Source organism: Saccostrea cucullata, unplaced genomic scaffold, assembly GCF_032062105.1.
Source record: "Saccostrea cucullata isolate Sc308-1 unplaced genomic scaffold, CSIRO_AGI_Scuc_v1 ctg2308, whole genome shotgun sequence".
Classification (NCBI taxonomy): domain Eukaryota; kingdom Metazoa; phylum Mollusca; class Bivalvia; order Ostreida; family Ostreidae; genus Saccostrea; species Saccostrea cuccullata.
Genome location: NW_026936297.1, coordinates 47,809 through 65,101, shown reverse-complemented (window position 1 = coordinate 65,101; position 17,293 = coordinate 47,809). Strand labels below are relative to the sequence as shown.

Genomic DNA, 17,293 nt, shown 5'->3' with positions numbered 1-17,293 from the left:
ATCATTCATGCCTAAATCTAGAAATTTTGAGGTTTTCAGGATGTTCTATTTTTTCATTAAATTCTTCGTAAATAAAGAATGTTCCTCAAAATGTATTAATTCTAAGACAGGAAGCTTATTTAAATAACGATTTTAAGTTAGTGCAGAAAAACATGCGGATAATGTTTGTGAGCAACTGAAAGAGGATATCCTTTTTTTTACTCTTTTATGATGCATATGATACCTTGATTTTTTTTTCCTTGAGTGCAGACGTTACCTTGGTATTTAAAAAAAAGGTTTTCCCAGCGACTCAGGAAACAGACGCATATATCTGAACAACCAATAGAATGTGTGCATAGTCAGGCGGGGTGAAGGGACAGTAAAGGACACCCTTAACTGAACGAAAACTTTTTCTGCTCTATGTAGATTAAATAGGGATTGATAATTTTATCCTGAATTCGAATGTAAGTATATTTTAAATTAAATTAAAAGGACTATATCTAGAACACCCAGTTCCTTATTAGTTGATACCATACTGATTTCCTCCCATATCAAGCGACAACTACATTACTTATTTCAACATGTATATGTCCTTTCTTTAGACCTGTTTCACAACATATTTTTTTTCGGCCACACCCTTTTTATTCTAGTCATTATACATTTTAATTTACTTTAGAACTGATGTTATTTGCAAGAATTAAGAGCATTCATTAAATGAATTAATGATAGTTATCATGTAAATAAGGTCTATACAAGCAGTTCCAATTTGGTGAAAATTTCCTTAAAAGGATTTTATATCCGTTTAAAGTAAATAAAAGTCATAATCCCTTAAAAATCAGATGAATAAAACACACTATTAGTGGCAATTATCACGGCACAATCAGGGATATGCACATTGTTTCGTTTATTGCTTACTGTTTTTGATTATCCTATACTCAATCCTTTAAAATTAGAGATGTCAACGAGTACCCGGTTAACCGGGTACTCGATCGAACGTCCGAGTATCGAATACTAAAATCGGTACTCGGTCACTCGGATCATAGACCTAAGACGTTTTAGGTCTATGCTCGGATGTATACTTTTGAATATTTCTAAGGTTATTTATTAATGCATTAAACAATCTGTTTTAAAACGTAAAATACTCATTGCACTTGTACATATAGTAATTAGGGTTTCCTACTCGTTATTGCCCGTGGCAGTGTTTATACAGTAATTATCGCGACCAAGCACCTGTTACCTGGGGCTGTCTTCTACCATTATTTTTTGATTTTCTTTATTTTTTTTTTGTTTTCACTGAACATCATTTAAGGTCTGTTATGATTGAATAAATTAGATAATTTTGTCAATTCTCCGAGAAGCCGTAAATTCTCGGGAAAAGGGACAGATGATATTACACGCGCGACTGTTGATATGGTTGTTTGATTACATGCCAATACATGTACAAATAGTTGAAGGCAAAGGCTTTAGATGATAGTACTGATGTCCATCGTTACACCAAACAACAAAATACCGTCCCGTGATACTATAAAATCTAGGATCAAAAAGTATACAAAAATCGTAAATCGGCTCTGTTAAAACTTGGTCATGTTTAAGTCAAACTGTACGACTGATATATACCTTGACGTCAAATGAACAAAGAGTTACATTACAATTACGTAGTAGATTATTTTTTTTAAAAAACAAAAACATCATGAACCACTTCCGGTTTTATTTCTTGTGTTTATCTGATAAATAAATTGAACTTAAAAAAATGTATTAAATTTCGTCGGGCACGAAGTTTTCATCATTGTTACAACAGAAATGCATTTAAAGATAAATGCAATAAAGATATTATTTCAACGACCTACATACGTTGACTTTGATATGACAGTTAATTAAAACAAATTGTCGCATCATAATAACTAATATTACATAAGATTATTTTCGTAATTTTTATTTGCTGAAAGGGCGTCACGTGATATTCCTCCTTTTGTGATAACGACGCAAAAGCGCGTCGGCGGAAAATGATAAAGCACGACACAGCATTCGGTTGAACTGAAGTTACGCAAAGGAAGAAGGAAAAAAGGAAGCTTAACATTCCAATGAAATGATACAAATAAGGAGCAGAGAAAACACGGAACTTAAAACATTAGATGGAGGATTCGTTTTCATGATAGAGTGAGAATTCCCTGTTGACCGATTTCACCTGCTTGTTTGTTAAGGTCTTCCGTTTCCAACGGAAGACCTTCTACTGATTCTGTTGGTTAAGATTATTATTCTTTTTTTTTTCTTCTACTTCCTAGACGCCAACTTTGAGGCCTCATATCTCACTTATTTATCAACGAATTTCGCTCAAATTTTCAGACATTATAGACATCATTAAACTCTATCAGAGTGCTATCTAACATTTCAAAAATTCACTTCCACTTTTGAGTTATTCCCCTTTAAACGAAAATTTATAGGCTTTCGTTTCCGGATAAAGGCTCAGAGACCACAAAAGCTGGAGCAGAAATTTTACTGATTTTGGGTAACAGAAGGATTGAAGTTGTGCACATCGGTTTTTGTTTTTCGATTTCTGTATTCACAATGGCGCTATATAGGGGTCAAAAATTAGAACGCCTAAAAGAGCGAAAATTTACACATATTTTCCTTTTTATCTTGAAAACTAAAAATATTTTGTTAAGACATGTAGATCAAAAGTTGTGCATAATTGCGAGGGCTTTCATGTAATACTATTCAAAAGGGGCTGGCCCCTATAATTAGGGCTCTATGGAACTTGAAAGTTTTCGCTTTATAACTCAAAAACGGTAAATATTTCGATCTAGATCTTACGAACAAAATTGCTCTTTTACACCTTTTTGATCTGATGAAAATGCTGTTTTGTTCGATAATGCCGGGAATATTGCGTAATAATGCGGTAGAAAGCAGGCAAGGTAAACAGGTAGCGTTTTTCGGATTACATTCACCTTGTTTGTTTACAATTATATAACACGCCTCCCTCGATAGCGCGGGGCAATGTCGGTCACCGGCGGGTAATCCAGCGACCCACAGTTATACACAAATAAAAACACAGAATGGTTAAATTCATTCTTTTAATATATAAAATTGTACCTTAATACTATCTCTGTCCTATAAAAATATTAATTTGTTCGAGTCTTACGTATTATAGGAAAGAAAGCTAGGCAGTTCTCATCTTGCTATTGAAGGAAAACTCTGTAATCTTTATGCGCAGAATTGAATTAAACTTGCCGTAAGTAATAAATATTTTACAATGCTGTATCACATCTCTTGTTTTTAATTAGGTTTTAAACGTGTTCTTTGGTTCCCGTTCAGAGTATTCAATGGCATCATTTTCCTTTTATTAATCAAGATGTTTCCAAGAGAAGAGTTTTAGAAAAAAACTTTTCATCGTTAAAATATGAACACAAACAATATGAACGAAAACGATACACGCCCGGATCTCATAAAAAGAACTTGTAAAGAGTCAAATAATACAAAAATTATTTACTGCGCAATTCTCACATTCACCTGGAACCCAGATTTTACGTGTGTTGACCATTGCTGTGTAATCTTACGATTACACGCATCCAAGAAAATCTTAAGCGACACGCCGCGGCGAACCATTGACCCCGTAGTCATGGGCAAAATAATTGGTGTATTAAAACCATTTTACAAATAATGGAAAATTATTATTGTCGGATATTTGAGATTAATATGTTGGCTTATCTTCGTTTTAAATTTGATCGTGATACATGTTTATCTAAAACAGCTATCTTGGTTTTGTGTTTGTTTACAATTACGCGACCAACCATTCCTTCCGTCGCTTGTTGACATTAATTTACACAGCGTGGTCGAATGTTAAATCCTATTTTACAAACTTACGGAAAACATTATTTTCTGTAAGTAAATCGAACCTTTCAAAAATATTTTAAAATATCTTAGGTTTGACTTTAGAACAAAACGCTGGGGTATTTATTTTACATGTACATTAATCAGTCTTCAATTTCGTTAGCTCCATGTGTAATTTTACTTTTCGTTTTGAGGATTCATAATAATAATAATAATAATAATAATAATAAAACTTTATTTAAAGAAGGTAACCTGGTTAGTGCATGCACTATTCTTCCCCAGGGCCCTCTATACATCAATTACAAAAAGATACAAGATACAATTCATCATATATAATAGGAAATACAATCACAAATTATGAATACAGTGTCCATGTACACAAATATGACAATACAGAAATATGATGATCATAAACATATGCTCAAATAATTGAGCGACAGCTGATAATATAATTTTCTACATTACGTTTAAATGCTTGTAAAGATTGAGAGAGTCTAATGTATTGTGGAAGTTTATTCCATAGATGTACACCTGAGTACTGAAAAGAGGTCTTGAATAAGTTTGTATGAAATTTTGGTAATTTAAGATCGTAATTAGTTTCAGATCGCAGGTTATAGGAAGTTGAAGAATGAAATTCAAATAAATTATGAAGATATTCGGGAGTCATTCCGCTGAAAATTTTGTATAATAATATGTATTTGTACAGATCAACTAGCTCATAAATAGTTAACCATCCAAGTTTCTCAAATAGTGGTTTAGATGAAGAATCAGGACTTGCATCAAGAATAATCCTTGCTGCCCTTTTTTGTAGTTTAAATAGTCTGTCCATGTCCTTCTTAGGGGCATTACCCCAAACAGTCAAACAATAGTTAACATGGTTAATAGATGGTAAAATATAAGCATTGTAATATAGTTTCCTGGTATGAAGAGGGAGAAATTTTTTAATCCTACGAAGAGTAAATAACTTATAATTTAAAGTTTTACAGACCGAATCAATATGATTCGCATACTGCAACTTATCATCAATATGTACACCAAGAATTTTTTCAGTTTCAACCATTTCAATTGTTTTGTCTGAGGCATAAAGTTGTAAATTTGGATTTTCTAGTTTTGATTTTCTTTGTTGTGTTCCCATTAACATACATTTCGTTTTATCTACATTTAATACCATTTGATTTTGAGCACACCATTTCTCAATTTCACAAAGATCTGAATTTAGTGTCTTTTCTAAACATCTTGCATCATGATTATTAGAGTACAAAGTAACATCATCAGCAAACATATCAATATTTGAATTGTTTACATGTAAAGGAAGGTCGTTTATGTACAATAAAAATAAAAGTGGACCTAAAATTGACCCTTGTGGTACTCCTGCTGTGACGGGTAGAGTATTGGAGACACATGTTCCAAATTTAACACACTGGGTCCTATTGTAAAGATATGATTTAAACCACTTTATAGCTGTTTGGTCAAATTTGTAATGGGTTAATTTCTCTAGAAGAATGTCATGATTCACCAAGTCAAATGCTTTACTAAAATCTATAAATGTAATTCCAATTAGTTCACCACGATCCATTGCATTAAGCCAACTTTCTGTTAGTTTTGTAAGGGAAGTTTAACAAGAATGGAGTGCCCTAAATCCCGACTGGGATTGTGTTAGAAGATCGAATTCATTAGTGAAATTTTGTATTAGCTTAGCTACATGTTTTTCTATCAATTTAGATACAGTTGGTAGAATAGAAATAGGACGATAATTATTCGGGTCAGCTTTGTCACCTTTCTTAAAAATAGGTGTTACTTTGGCTTGTTTTAAATTTGTCGGGAAAATACCACTTACTATGCTAGCATTAACAAGATGAGTTATAGGTTTACATATATATTTAGATGCGACGTTCAAAAGACGCGGCCCAATAAAGTCAATGCCAGCTGATTTATTGACATTTAGAGAATTTTACATGTTAAAAACTTCACTTACCTCAATTTGATGAATAGTAAAGAAGGTTTCCTCATCAAGCTTAGACCTAACAAAATTACATAATATATTAGGATCATAATCATGTTTTGGCATTTCCAAAAGAAGCTTGTTAGAGACATCTGTGAAGTGGGTATTAAAAGTATTTGCAATATCCTGTAGATTATCAACAATTTCCCCATCAGAAAATACATGAGATGGAGTTATGTTCTTTGAATTACATGTTAATTGATTAAGATAGTTCCACATTTCTTTGGGATTTGAACTCTGTTCAATCGCTGTTTTATAGTAAGAAGATTTTGATTTGTCTATAAGAAGTCTAACTTTGTTTCGATAGAGTCGATAGTTCTCCATATCTCCTTCTTTGTGGTAAGAGTCACGTAAGTGTCTAGCATTGTTTATTTCTTGTGTCAACCATTTAGGACGAATTTCACTCTTTACTCGTTTGGTTTTAATCTGAGCATGCTGGTCAAGTACGCTATTGAATAATTCATAGAAGTCAGTTAGTATTTCATTAGGGTCATGCAACTGGAGGAGAATGCTAAAGTCTACATCTTTTAAGTCTTGGAGGAATTTATTTTCATCAAACTTTTTGAAGTCTCTATACTGAATTTCTATGTGTTTTCCTTTTTGTTGCATGCATTTTGTTTTTCTAGTGGCACATATTGGGTAGTGATCAGAGATGGCTATAAAAGGTACATTTACTTCACACATGTTATCTGGTTTATTGGTGTAGAAGTGATCTATTAGGGTACTTGAGGTATTAGTTACTCTGGTTGGTGCTGTAATTAATTGTGAAAAACCAAACTCCTCTAGAGCATATGTCCAACTTTGTGGGGGTTCTTTGAATAAGTCTACATTAAAGTCACCTGTTAAGATAATTTCTGCATCGTCACAGCAGGAGGCACGGTTAATCTCTCTAGCTAGGTCCTCCGCCCAGCAGGAGGGAGCAGATGGTGGACGATATGCTGAACAGTAATAAATTGGTTTAGAATTCTTTGTATTTAATTCTAGCCAAATTGTTTCAATATTACCAATTTCAAAATCAGTTCTACGATTGTATTTTATATTTTTAGAAATGTATACAACAATTCCACCACCTGCCCTCGAAGTGCGGTCCTTCCTTTCCATTTCAAAGCCATCAATATTTAACTCAGAATCACTAATATTTTCATTCAAAAAGGTTTCACAAAGTCCTAGAATATTAAGAGATTGTTTGTTTTGAAGCATAATTTTAATTTCTTTAATTTTTGGCATTAGGTGGCAAATGTTAAGGTTTCCAAATTTTAAACCTTTTTTCATCAAACCAAATTCATTATTGCTTGTTATATTTTTACTTTCGGTTACAAACACATTAGATTCGTCTGATTGTGAAACCTTCTTGACAGTAGAACTATTGATGTTTCTATAAGCCTTAGTAAATTTATAAGAATTAGTTAAAGTGTTCGACTTAATACTAGAATTCGGAACAAATGCACATGAATACTCATTATCACGATATGAACAATAACCCTCATTACATTCCGAGCATAACCTATGAAGAAGAGAATATACATTATTGTCATTAATTATCCCTCGGGAATAGGTAACGGCTACACTTTCATTGCCCGTAAGGACTGGCGATCTGCAGTTACTTTACTTCAACCAATATTGATTTAAATGCACATGCTTAATTAGCGCTTTTAACACACAAATAAATCCGTTTTCAACACAAATTTTCCCAAACAAATTCTTTTTTTGTTCATCACAGATTTTTACCATGGCTATTTCAGTTTTAAATTTTAAAGAAAATCTTCCGAATCATAAGGATCTATTCAGAATTTTACTCATTAATGAAATGGACTAAACGTCGATAAGTATCTCCGGCACGTTTAAACTTCATAAGTGACTTCTGTGCAGCACAATGCATATTTATATTACACGTTGAATAGTCAAGTTGAAAAAATAATTCAAGATTTTAAAGTAATGAATTTTATTTGTTTTATAATTTTTTCAAAACCTGTAAATGATTAGTATAGTGTGCTAACCTTTTAATTTTGTTCCGTGATTTTAAAAATATCAGTAGCAGGTTATACAATGTACATGTAAGTAGTACATGAAATAACCCGCATCGTATGTACAGAATCGAAAATTTAAGAACTTATACTTATATATAACAATCTACAGCTACTGAATATCACGAACTTATCATGTAATTAAACACTTTTATGACCTAATTTAAACTATTAAAATCATAACCGGCACCAACATTAATTGTCTTATAATCGGCACTAAGTGCCTTTGAGCAGGGAGGTATCTTTTTGTGCCAGCACCTAAAGCGACACAGGACCTTGTTTTATACGGTCTCATCGGAAGGACAGGTCCCCACGTCCCACAGTGGGATTCGAACCACAACGTAAGGATCAACTCCTTACTTCGCTACTATAGAACAGACGCTCTAATCACTGCGCCATGCGGGCGACCTTGGGGATATAAAATGAAAACAATGAAGAAAACGGTTAGTAAAAAGTAAGAAGGGGTCGTTTTCAAGTATTATTTTTACGAACTTCAGGGCAAGAATGAGAAACCATATTTACGAAAGCTTCCTGATATAAAAAAGATTACTTTTTTTCAAATCATGACTAGAGTTTTCCCTTGCAAAGTGATTGTGTATTTTGGGGGGTAGTTGGATGGAATGGGAATTGAATGGTCTGTTTAACTGTCCATATGTCTGTCTGCCCCTTAAAAGTTTTTTCCAGAAGGTCAGGCTATAACATAAAGAAACCAGAAGCTTGTACTCGATACAAAGATTTCAAGTGATCCTAGGATGTGTCATTGTATTTATATATTCAAGGCAATATTACGGCAAGTTCAAGGTCACTGGAGAAGGAATTAATGTTTTGTTGCATCATTTATATGTAATCGAGAATATCTGTAAGCTCATACTTGATACAGAGATTGCTTGTGATAAAAAGGTTTTTTTTTACGATTTTGACTCAGAAAACAGTATTTTTTTTCATTCTGACTATATTTGTTTAAGTCCATACTTGATACAAATTGCTTGTAGTCCGCCGGTTTTCAAGTGACTTAAAATAAGGTCATTTTAGCAAATTTAGGGCTTATGACAGAAAAGCTGTAAAACTCCTGTCAAGGTTATGAATTTCTAAAAGTTGTTTCAGATTGAGGGTTTGTCTTGACAAAGAGCCAAGGTTATTCTGTTAAAATCAAGGTCACTGACGGAAGAAATCTTTTCTTTTCCACGCTATGAACTAGTAAGTGAAAATCATTGGAGGCTCTTACTTGAAACATAGATTACTTATAATTGGAGGTTGTGTCATGACCCTGATCAAAGGTCTTTCTGGCAAATCAAGGTCACTGACAGAGAAAAAATGTTTAAGCATAACTTTGTAATTAAGATTCACTGGAGGCTCATGCTGAGAAGAAAGGTTGTTCACATTAGAGAGTGCAGTAACCTTGACCCAAGGTCGGTACTTCCTGTCCACATCTCCAACGGAAGACCTACTCGTTGCTTTGCAACGAGCTCGGCTCTAGTTTTGTTTTCTTTTTTTATTATCGAGATAAGGTAAATACTGTAAACCAACGATTCCCGATTTCACAATTTAAAATCTAATCGCAACGATTAATTTCACTTACTTTATAATTTTCAATAATTTCTAAAAGGAGATAAGTAATTAACAATAAGGTTGATGGAAAAAGAATTTCGACAATTTCGTTAAAAAAAGCATCATCTTGTAAGTTCTATGATCAATACAATGCCACTGAAAGCCATAAATTATATATCAATAAGTTAAATGCTGGCTGACGTTTTCATACTTATTATTATGCTATTTACTCTCTCCTCTATGGCATTCGATCCTACCTCTGATATCTTGGAAGTCATTGTTTGCTTGGCTTCTATTTTGTGTTGTTTTGTGAACATAAGAGTTTGCATTCTTTTCGTTATCTCCATTTATTTCATTACTAACTGAATTGTTGATTGCTTTTTCATGTTATTTCCCGATAATAACAAGGAGTAAACAGCGGCCTTGACCGGTTTACATGGGATTTCTACTCCTCAATGGAACATGCTCTCAATCTTACGTTTGAGACATCTGTGATTGCTCGGTTTCTTAACTCCAATTGTTTATCTTATATTATCTAGTTGATGCCTAAATAAAAACGTATTTTGATAACTTTTGATAACAAAAGATGATACTGCGCAGAGATTTTAAAAAAAACACTTTTTGCGTCTATTCATGTGTTACACACTTTAAAAATTCAAAGAATTGAAAACAATTCCGAGAAGTAGATGGAAATGGGCACCTTGAGAGTGATATGTAATGTGCATAAGACCGATTAACCCAGTTCTTTTGTGAGGATATCTATTTATAGATGAGATATACTTCTTTGTCATCTGCAATGTCCTTGTTTTATGAGAAAAACTTATTTTGTGATCTGCAATGTCTTCGTGTTATGAGAAAAAAAGCAGTAAAACGATCGATATAGTGGATTAAATTTCCATTGCTCTTAAAGTGGGACACATGAATGGTATAAAATATGACGAATGTGAAATACTTGGGTAATTGTAATTATACGAGACAAATATCTTTACAGTGTTTTTAATGCAACATGAAAGATCTTCATTAAAAATCAATTGTTTTAAATTGATATTTAGTACGAAATCTCCCCAAAATCTCGCTTGATAAAACAGAAGTGATTTCGCTAGAAATATCTAAAATACATTTTGTATTACTTGTGCATTCACGTGCTTTTGTGGTGTATTTTATCTTATTTTGGCCTTTGAAATTAGTTTAAAGTCTGTTATTATTAAAACACTCAAAATTACTACCCGAAATGGTATAAAAATACATTTTAGTTATCAGAATTTGTTTTGAAATGAAAAGTAAGTTTTAATGTTTAGAAAGCATAGACGTAAGCATAATAAATAATGGCCTTGGATTCAACTACAACCGCTACCCTATTTAATATTACCTATTTGTGTCTAAAATGTTTTGTTTGTAAACGTTTACTTCCTCTATATATTTAATGTTTTATAATTTTTTTTTCTCCTTTTATTCATTTACTGCTTCCACTTAATACATTTCCGAAAACAATAAATAGTCCGTCTGGTCCTGAAATCTAGACCATCAAATGTTTCGCATATTTATACTGCCACATCAGGTGGCAAGTGAAACAGGTCCAGTGCATTTCGATCGAAATATTCTGCGTGGATAAGGTAATCAAGACTGTCCAATAAAAAATGTTAAGGAAAATTTTTGCTGCACCGTCCCATAAAATCAACCGAAATTGATACCATTCTAAAACATTTTACACTGTAAACGTATTATATTTGACGCGTATTTTTATTAGCGGCTTTGGCGGAACGCAGTAATCGCTAAATCAAGTACAAAGCTAAATGTCTTGCATATACACACATAAATAAGAAAATAAAGAAATGCGCTAAATCAATTCTCCGCCAACTTCTTCAAAAATCAATTTCCGCCATTTATCGTATACGCGAAATATAATTCATTTACGGTATTTAATACAAAAACTTCTTCCCAAAACACGTTTGATTGATTGATTGATTGAATATTGTTTAACGCCGAGTTTTTCAGCAATGTTTCAGCGGATGAAACAGAAGCGAGTTCGTTAGAAATGTCTCACATATGATTGGCCCCATGAGAAAAGGTCCTTATGGCAATTTTTACACGTTTTGAGTTTTTCATGGAATCTAATAAAGCAAGATTAGAAGTTACTGAATGTGAATTTTTTTGGCCCTACGTCAACTTTAAGTATGTATTTTCTTCATTTATATTGTTGATACTTTAACAGGTAAATAATGACGTCAAACGTCAAGTTTTCAGAGTAAACACGATTTTGACTTTTCATGGTAACGTTACTAAGATAAGGATGTATATTAATAAGTATTTCCAGAATTTTTTTCTACTTGATAAATTTTCTATTTTATTAATTGTAAAATACCAATAATAATTTAATAGTAATAGATGTATGTATCATCCATCAATGAAAGTAACTGTTTGTTTTACATTTCGCTGTGCTGTGAGAAGCAAAGAACTTTTGTTCAATATCAATTTACTTTCACAATACTAAAATATTTATTTCATGAAAAGAATTGTTTGAGAAGCTTACAGAATTCATTCGAAAATCATGACCCTCGACAGGTCAAGGTGTCAACTTTTTTATTTGAATACAGTATAACGAGATAAAGCTTTCTAAATATCTGGAAGTTAAACAAAACTTTTAAAAACGTCCTCGGGAACAACAATGAACAAAATGCTACTGGGTTGTAAAAATTCGTTTATTCGTGTTTTTTTCCTCCAAATATAAAGACGGAAAAAATGTGAAATGTAATTTATTATTGTATACACTGTACACCAATTTCAGTTTTTTTTTATTTTGTAAAACTAAGTAGTTTTAGAAGAACACATATTCCAAATCTATATATACATATACAAATACTGGGTACTAGTATCTAATTATTTCTTAAAACAATTTTTGCCCATATAATTTCATTTATTAAAACCATTTTATCCTAATATCAAATGAAATCCATTTGTACTTTTTTTTTTATTATAATATCAAAAAGAATAACAGTAATCCATTAAATTAAGGAAAAACTGTCTAATTTTTTTTTTTTGGTTTTGTTTCATGATATGACCAATCGAGTGGTTTGCGTGATAGGTGCTACAAATCCCACTTCTGTGAATTTATCTCACTCCGTACGTATTTTTTTAACCGCGCTAATCAATGAACCAGTAGATTTATGTAGAAATAAAGTATTTTTACTATTTGTAATTAATTTTATCTCGAACAAAGACATTGAAAATGTAAATATTAAATCATAAAAAGGGATACTGTAAGCACTGAGCTTATTAAACGATACCCCCGCCTCCCATACCTTTATAATGACAAAATCCATGTTTTTTTTATCTCTTGGAAACACGAAATAAGCTTAAGCGTCAGAACACAAAATAAAATAGGAGGTGCACAATGGATTTTTGTATAGTAAAGAATCAGTGAAAGTACCAATATTTTTTTCTTGCAGACGAAAGAGGGGTACCCTTCTATATTTTAGAAAGAATGGCAGTGTCCATGTTTTGTCATGCGAAATCCGAAATATACGATCGGTCAAAAAGTAAAATAGGAGGTGCATAAGGGCACTATATAACAAAGAATCTGTGAATTAAGTTTCAATAAAATTCAAACCTTGGTATAAGAGGAGTTGCGGGTAAAAGATGGGTATTCCGAAGCATAAAAGACAGATCACTATATACCCTCCATTTTTTCAAGCGGGAGTATACTAATTATGAATTCCTTGTTGTTCTAGATCATATACTAGTAGATCAACTAAAAGAATTTTTCCGGGAGGGGTAAAGAATTTAATTGGAAATTTGATATTCATACAATCCATGCGTGGATCCAGAGGGAGTCGAAGGGGGGGGGGGGGGGGTGTCTGCTCACAGATTGTGCAGAATTATTTTTTTATTTAACCAAATAAAAATCCCCCTTTATTAGAACAGGCGTAGCTTTCTTCGAAAGCACGGATCTATGTGATATTGGTATGAAAAGTCACTGGCCGATATGAAGTAAAAAGAAGCCGTCGACTAACCCCACCCCCTCCACACACACGCACACACCCACCCTAACACATACGATTTAGTTTTTTTCTTTTCGAAATGAGTTTAATTTTTTATTTTATTTATTCCTTTATCCGTTTAATTTTATTTTTGCTTGTCAAGAAATTACTGGTTGGAATTCTTTTTTACGAGATGGTGTTATGTAATGGCGTGTGTAGAATTCTAACCTTCTCGCTGTTTCTTTACACTTGCCGTTGTTATTGTTTTCTAATGTAATGTTTATAACAGGAATTTTTTTTACCTATAAATTCCCAAAATAAAATAATTTCGCTTACATTTTTTCACGGCAATTCGGGTTATTATATTATACCAAACCAATAACTGATGTATTTTAGTTTCAAAAATAAAACGAGTATAGATTAATTGGTAATACAACTGTAATGACATATGATGTGCATGTATACTACATGTATTAATGACAGTCACATTAAATGTTTTGACATACATGTATGTGATCCACTTAAATCTGCAGATTAAGCTAAAACTTTTTTTTAAAAAAAAAAGTTTTTAACATTCCTTAAAATAAATAGATATAGTTAAACCAATAGAGTTTTTTTTTCTATTGCTTTGAAAATTCGATTTTTCATTGAAATTTCATTTCTTTATCCAAAAAAGTCGATTAAATATAAGATCTCTCTCTCTCTCTCTCTCTCTCTCTCTCTCTCTCTTATTAAATAACTACATGAATGTAAAAATGATCTATCTTTCGTTTAGCACAATTTTATTTCCAAAGGTAGCTTTTGCTTGTTAATATTAATTGAAAGAAACAACAACAAAAATAAGATTGAACAACATTTTTCAACTTTTTTCATCTAATTTATGAGCATCATTATTGAAAAAAATAATTATAATTAAATTCAAATAAATTCATGTCAAAATAAGTCAAAATAAGTAGATAGGCATGAATATAACATATTTTATAAGTTGAAAGTTTGATAGAATTTTGCATCTATTTCTGTTCTATAATTATTTTAAAATAATTATGTAGTTTCCGTAGTGTTAAACACTTTTTTTTCAAATACATGGTAAATCGTTTGAACTGCTAATAAATAACATGTTTGAAAAAATATTTTTTATACTACGGGAGCAAATTTCAATGAAGATTGTGAGTTGAAATCTAAAAAAAATAAAATTAAATGAATGACCCTCTCTGGTACCCCTTTAGTATTTCGATCGATTATCAGAGCTACCGCTCCTGTTTTTATTTACAAAATTTCGCCTCTGTAATTCCATTATTTTGCAAGATTTGGGAAACTTATAAGGATACTTTTCGTCTCTGTAGGAGGAAATTTGTTTAGGTTTCAAATTCTTTTAGCATTAAAGTATTTTACAACAAAAATATGGGAGAACATGCACCGATGATTCAATGTTTACATGATTGATGTAAATACTGAGAATGCTGGGGCGGATCTCATATACGGAAACGATAGATCAACTGAAGTATACGGACAAATAGTTCCCATGAGCGTAGAATGAAGCAGTTATTCGGTTGAAACATGTAAACAAAAGAACTTTATATTTATTTGTCTACCATTTACTGGTCGACAGTTGACAGGTTGACAGTTCTAAGAACTCAGCATATCTCTTTGTCAACATTTGACTGGTCGACAGTTGACAGAAGATATGACATATTCATATTTGTCGACCATTTACAGGTCGACAGTTGACCTGTTGACAGTTCTAAGAACTTATCATATCTCTTTGTCGACCGTTGACAGGTAAACAGTTGATAGAAGATATGGCATATTTATATTTGTCGACCATTATGAGGTCGACAGTTGACAGCGAGGTCAAATTGACAGAAGAACTTAGCTTATCTCTTTGTCGACAGTTGACAGGTCGACCTTGCACATTTATTTGTCGACCATTTACGGGTCCAAAGTTGACATGTCGACAGAATTTAAGAACCACCATATACATTTACATTTGTCGACCATTTATGACTAAACCCGAGAATCTAACTCATTACCTCTGCATTACTAGTCAGGTGCTTTAACCACTTAGTCTTCCTGATCGATATCAACGTTCCATATAAACCAAACTTCTACAGTAATGAATAGCAACGAATTTTTCCTTAATCATCTGGCAGTAAATATGATAGCAATATTTTATAATTATGAATTTAAAAGATAAAAATTAGGGTTAACCTTGTTTCCATCCGAGAGATTCAGGTTAGCTTTGTACCCACCCGAGAGAATAGGGTTAGCCTAGTACCCACCCAAGCATTAGAGTTACCCTTGTTCCCACCTTGAGATTAGCGTTAGAGCCTTGTACCCACCCCAGAAAGTAAGGTTAGTCTTGTACCCCCGAGAGATTAGGGTTAGCCTAGTACCCACCCGAGAGATTAGGGTTAGCCTTGTACCCACCCGAGAGATTAGGGTTAGTCTTGTACCCACCCAAGAGATTAGGGTTAGTCTTGTACCCACCCAAGAGATAAGGGTTAGCCTTGTACCGACCCGAGAGATTTCTGTCAACTGTCGACCTGTCAACAGTCAACCCTACATATACAGTTATACTAAAATACTTTTCTGTCAACTGTCGACCGTCAACCCTGCATATACAGTTATACTAAAATACTTTTCTGTCAACCGTCAACCTTGCATATAATGCTATACTAAAATAATTTTCTGTCAACCGTCAATCCTACATATACTACAACAAATTTCTGTCAACTGTCGACCTGTCAACCGTCAACCCTGCATATACAGTTATACTAAAAAAAATTTTGTCAACTGTCTACCTGTCGACCGTCAACCCTACATATACTTAAATTTATATGAAAAAATTAGATTTCTGTCAACCGTCAACCCTGCATATAATGTTATACTAAAATAATTTTCTGTCAAATGTCGACCTGTCAACAACCGTCAATGCTACATATACTTCAACAAATTTCTGTCAACTGTCGACCTGTCAACCGTCAACTTTGCATATCCTAAAATAACTTTCTGTCAACTGTCGACCGTCAACCCTGCATATATTATAATTAAATATGATAGAATTAGATTTCTGTCAACTGTCGACCTGTCAACCGTCAACCCTGCATATTCTTAATCAAATTTCTGTCAATTGTCAACCTGTCGACCGTCTACTTTACATATACAGTAAAACTCGGTTATAACGAAGTCACAGGGACCTATGAAATTTTTTCGCTATAACTGTTATTTGTTATAACCGTATAAGAAAGTCATTAAATTTATACAGCTGGGGATTCAAGATGACTTCATTATAACCGTAAATTCGCAATATCTGTGTTCGTACTAAACGAGTTTTGCTGTACATTTATTTATACTAAAATAGATTTCTGTCAATTGTCTACATAACACACTCGACAGTGCATAATGTAGATCTAAGCACTTAAAATATTTTTAAACTATGTTCATACGCGGATAATTTATTTAACAAATAAATTTCATCACGAACTACTTTTCCGTATACTCCTGTTGAGCCGAAACGATTTCCTTTCCAATATTTTGATAAAATACCCGTGCCTTACACATTACTTCAATTTTGTCTATACCAGGAAATCATTTAGAATTATTAAATTATTTAGAAAATTACTTGTCTATAGAAGCGCCGTATATAGATTCTATAGTAAATTTATTATATAGCCATATAGCAACTAGATCGATGTAGCGAAACGGGTCTCAAATTGTAAAAAGGACTTCATTTAAATTAATACCAGTGGCCTGGACTAGAGTATGCAACATAAAAATTCAGAATTAAACATAAAAAAAATATTTTTTTTATTTTACATGTTATATACAATGGTCAAGAACCACAAAAAAAGATAAACGTGTCAAAGCATAAATACGTGTATAAAAAAAATCTGCCACGACGCTCACCGTCTGCAACGTAATATCTTTATGACGTT

At 32.6% G+C, this 17,293-nt stretch overlaps 1 protein-coding gene across 1 annotated transcript in view; it reads left to right on the top strand.

Moving 5' to 3' along the window:
* The first annotated feature begins 347 nt into the window (after positions 1-347).
* Positions 348-17,293, top strand: part of LOC134245340 (uncharacterized) — a 55,722-nt gene continuing 38,776 nt past the window's right edge. The window contains exon 1 of the mRNA XM_062727638.1: positions 348-443. The gene's annotated coding sequence lies outside the window, so the exon portion shown is untranslated. The remainder of the gene's footprint in view (positions 444-17,293) is intronic.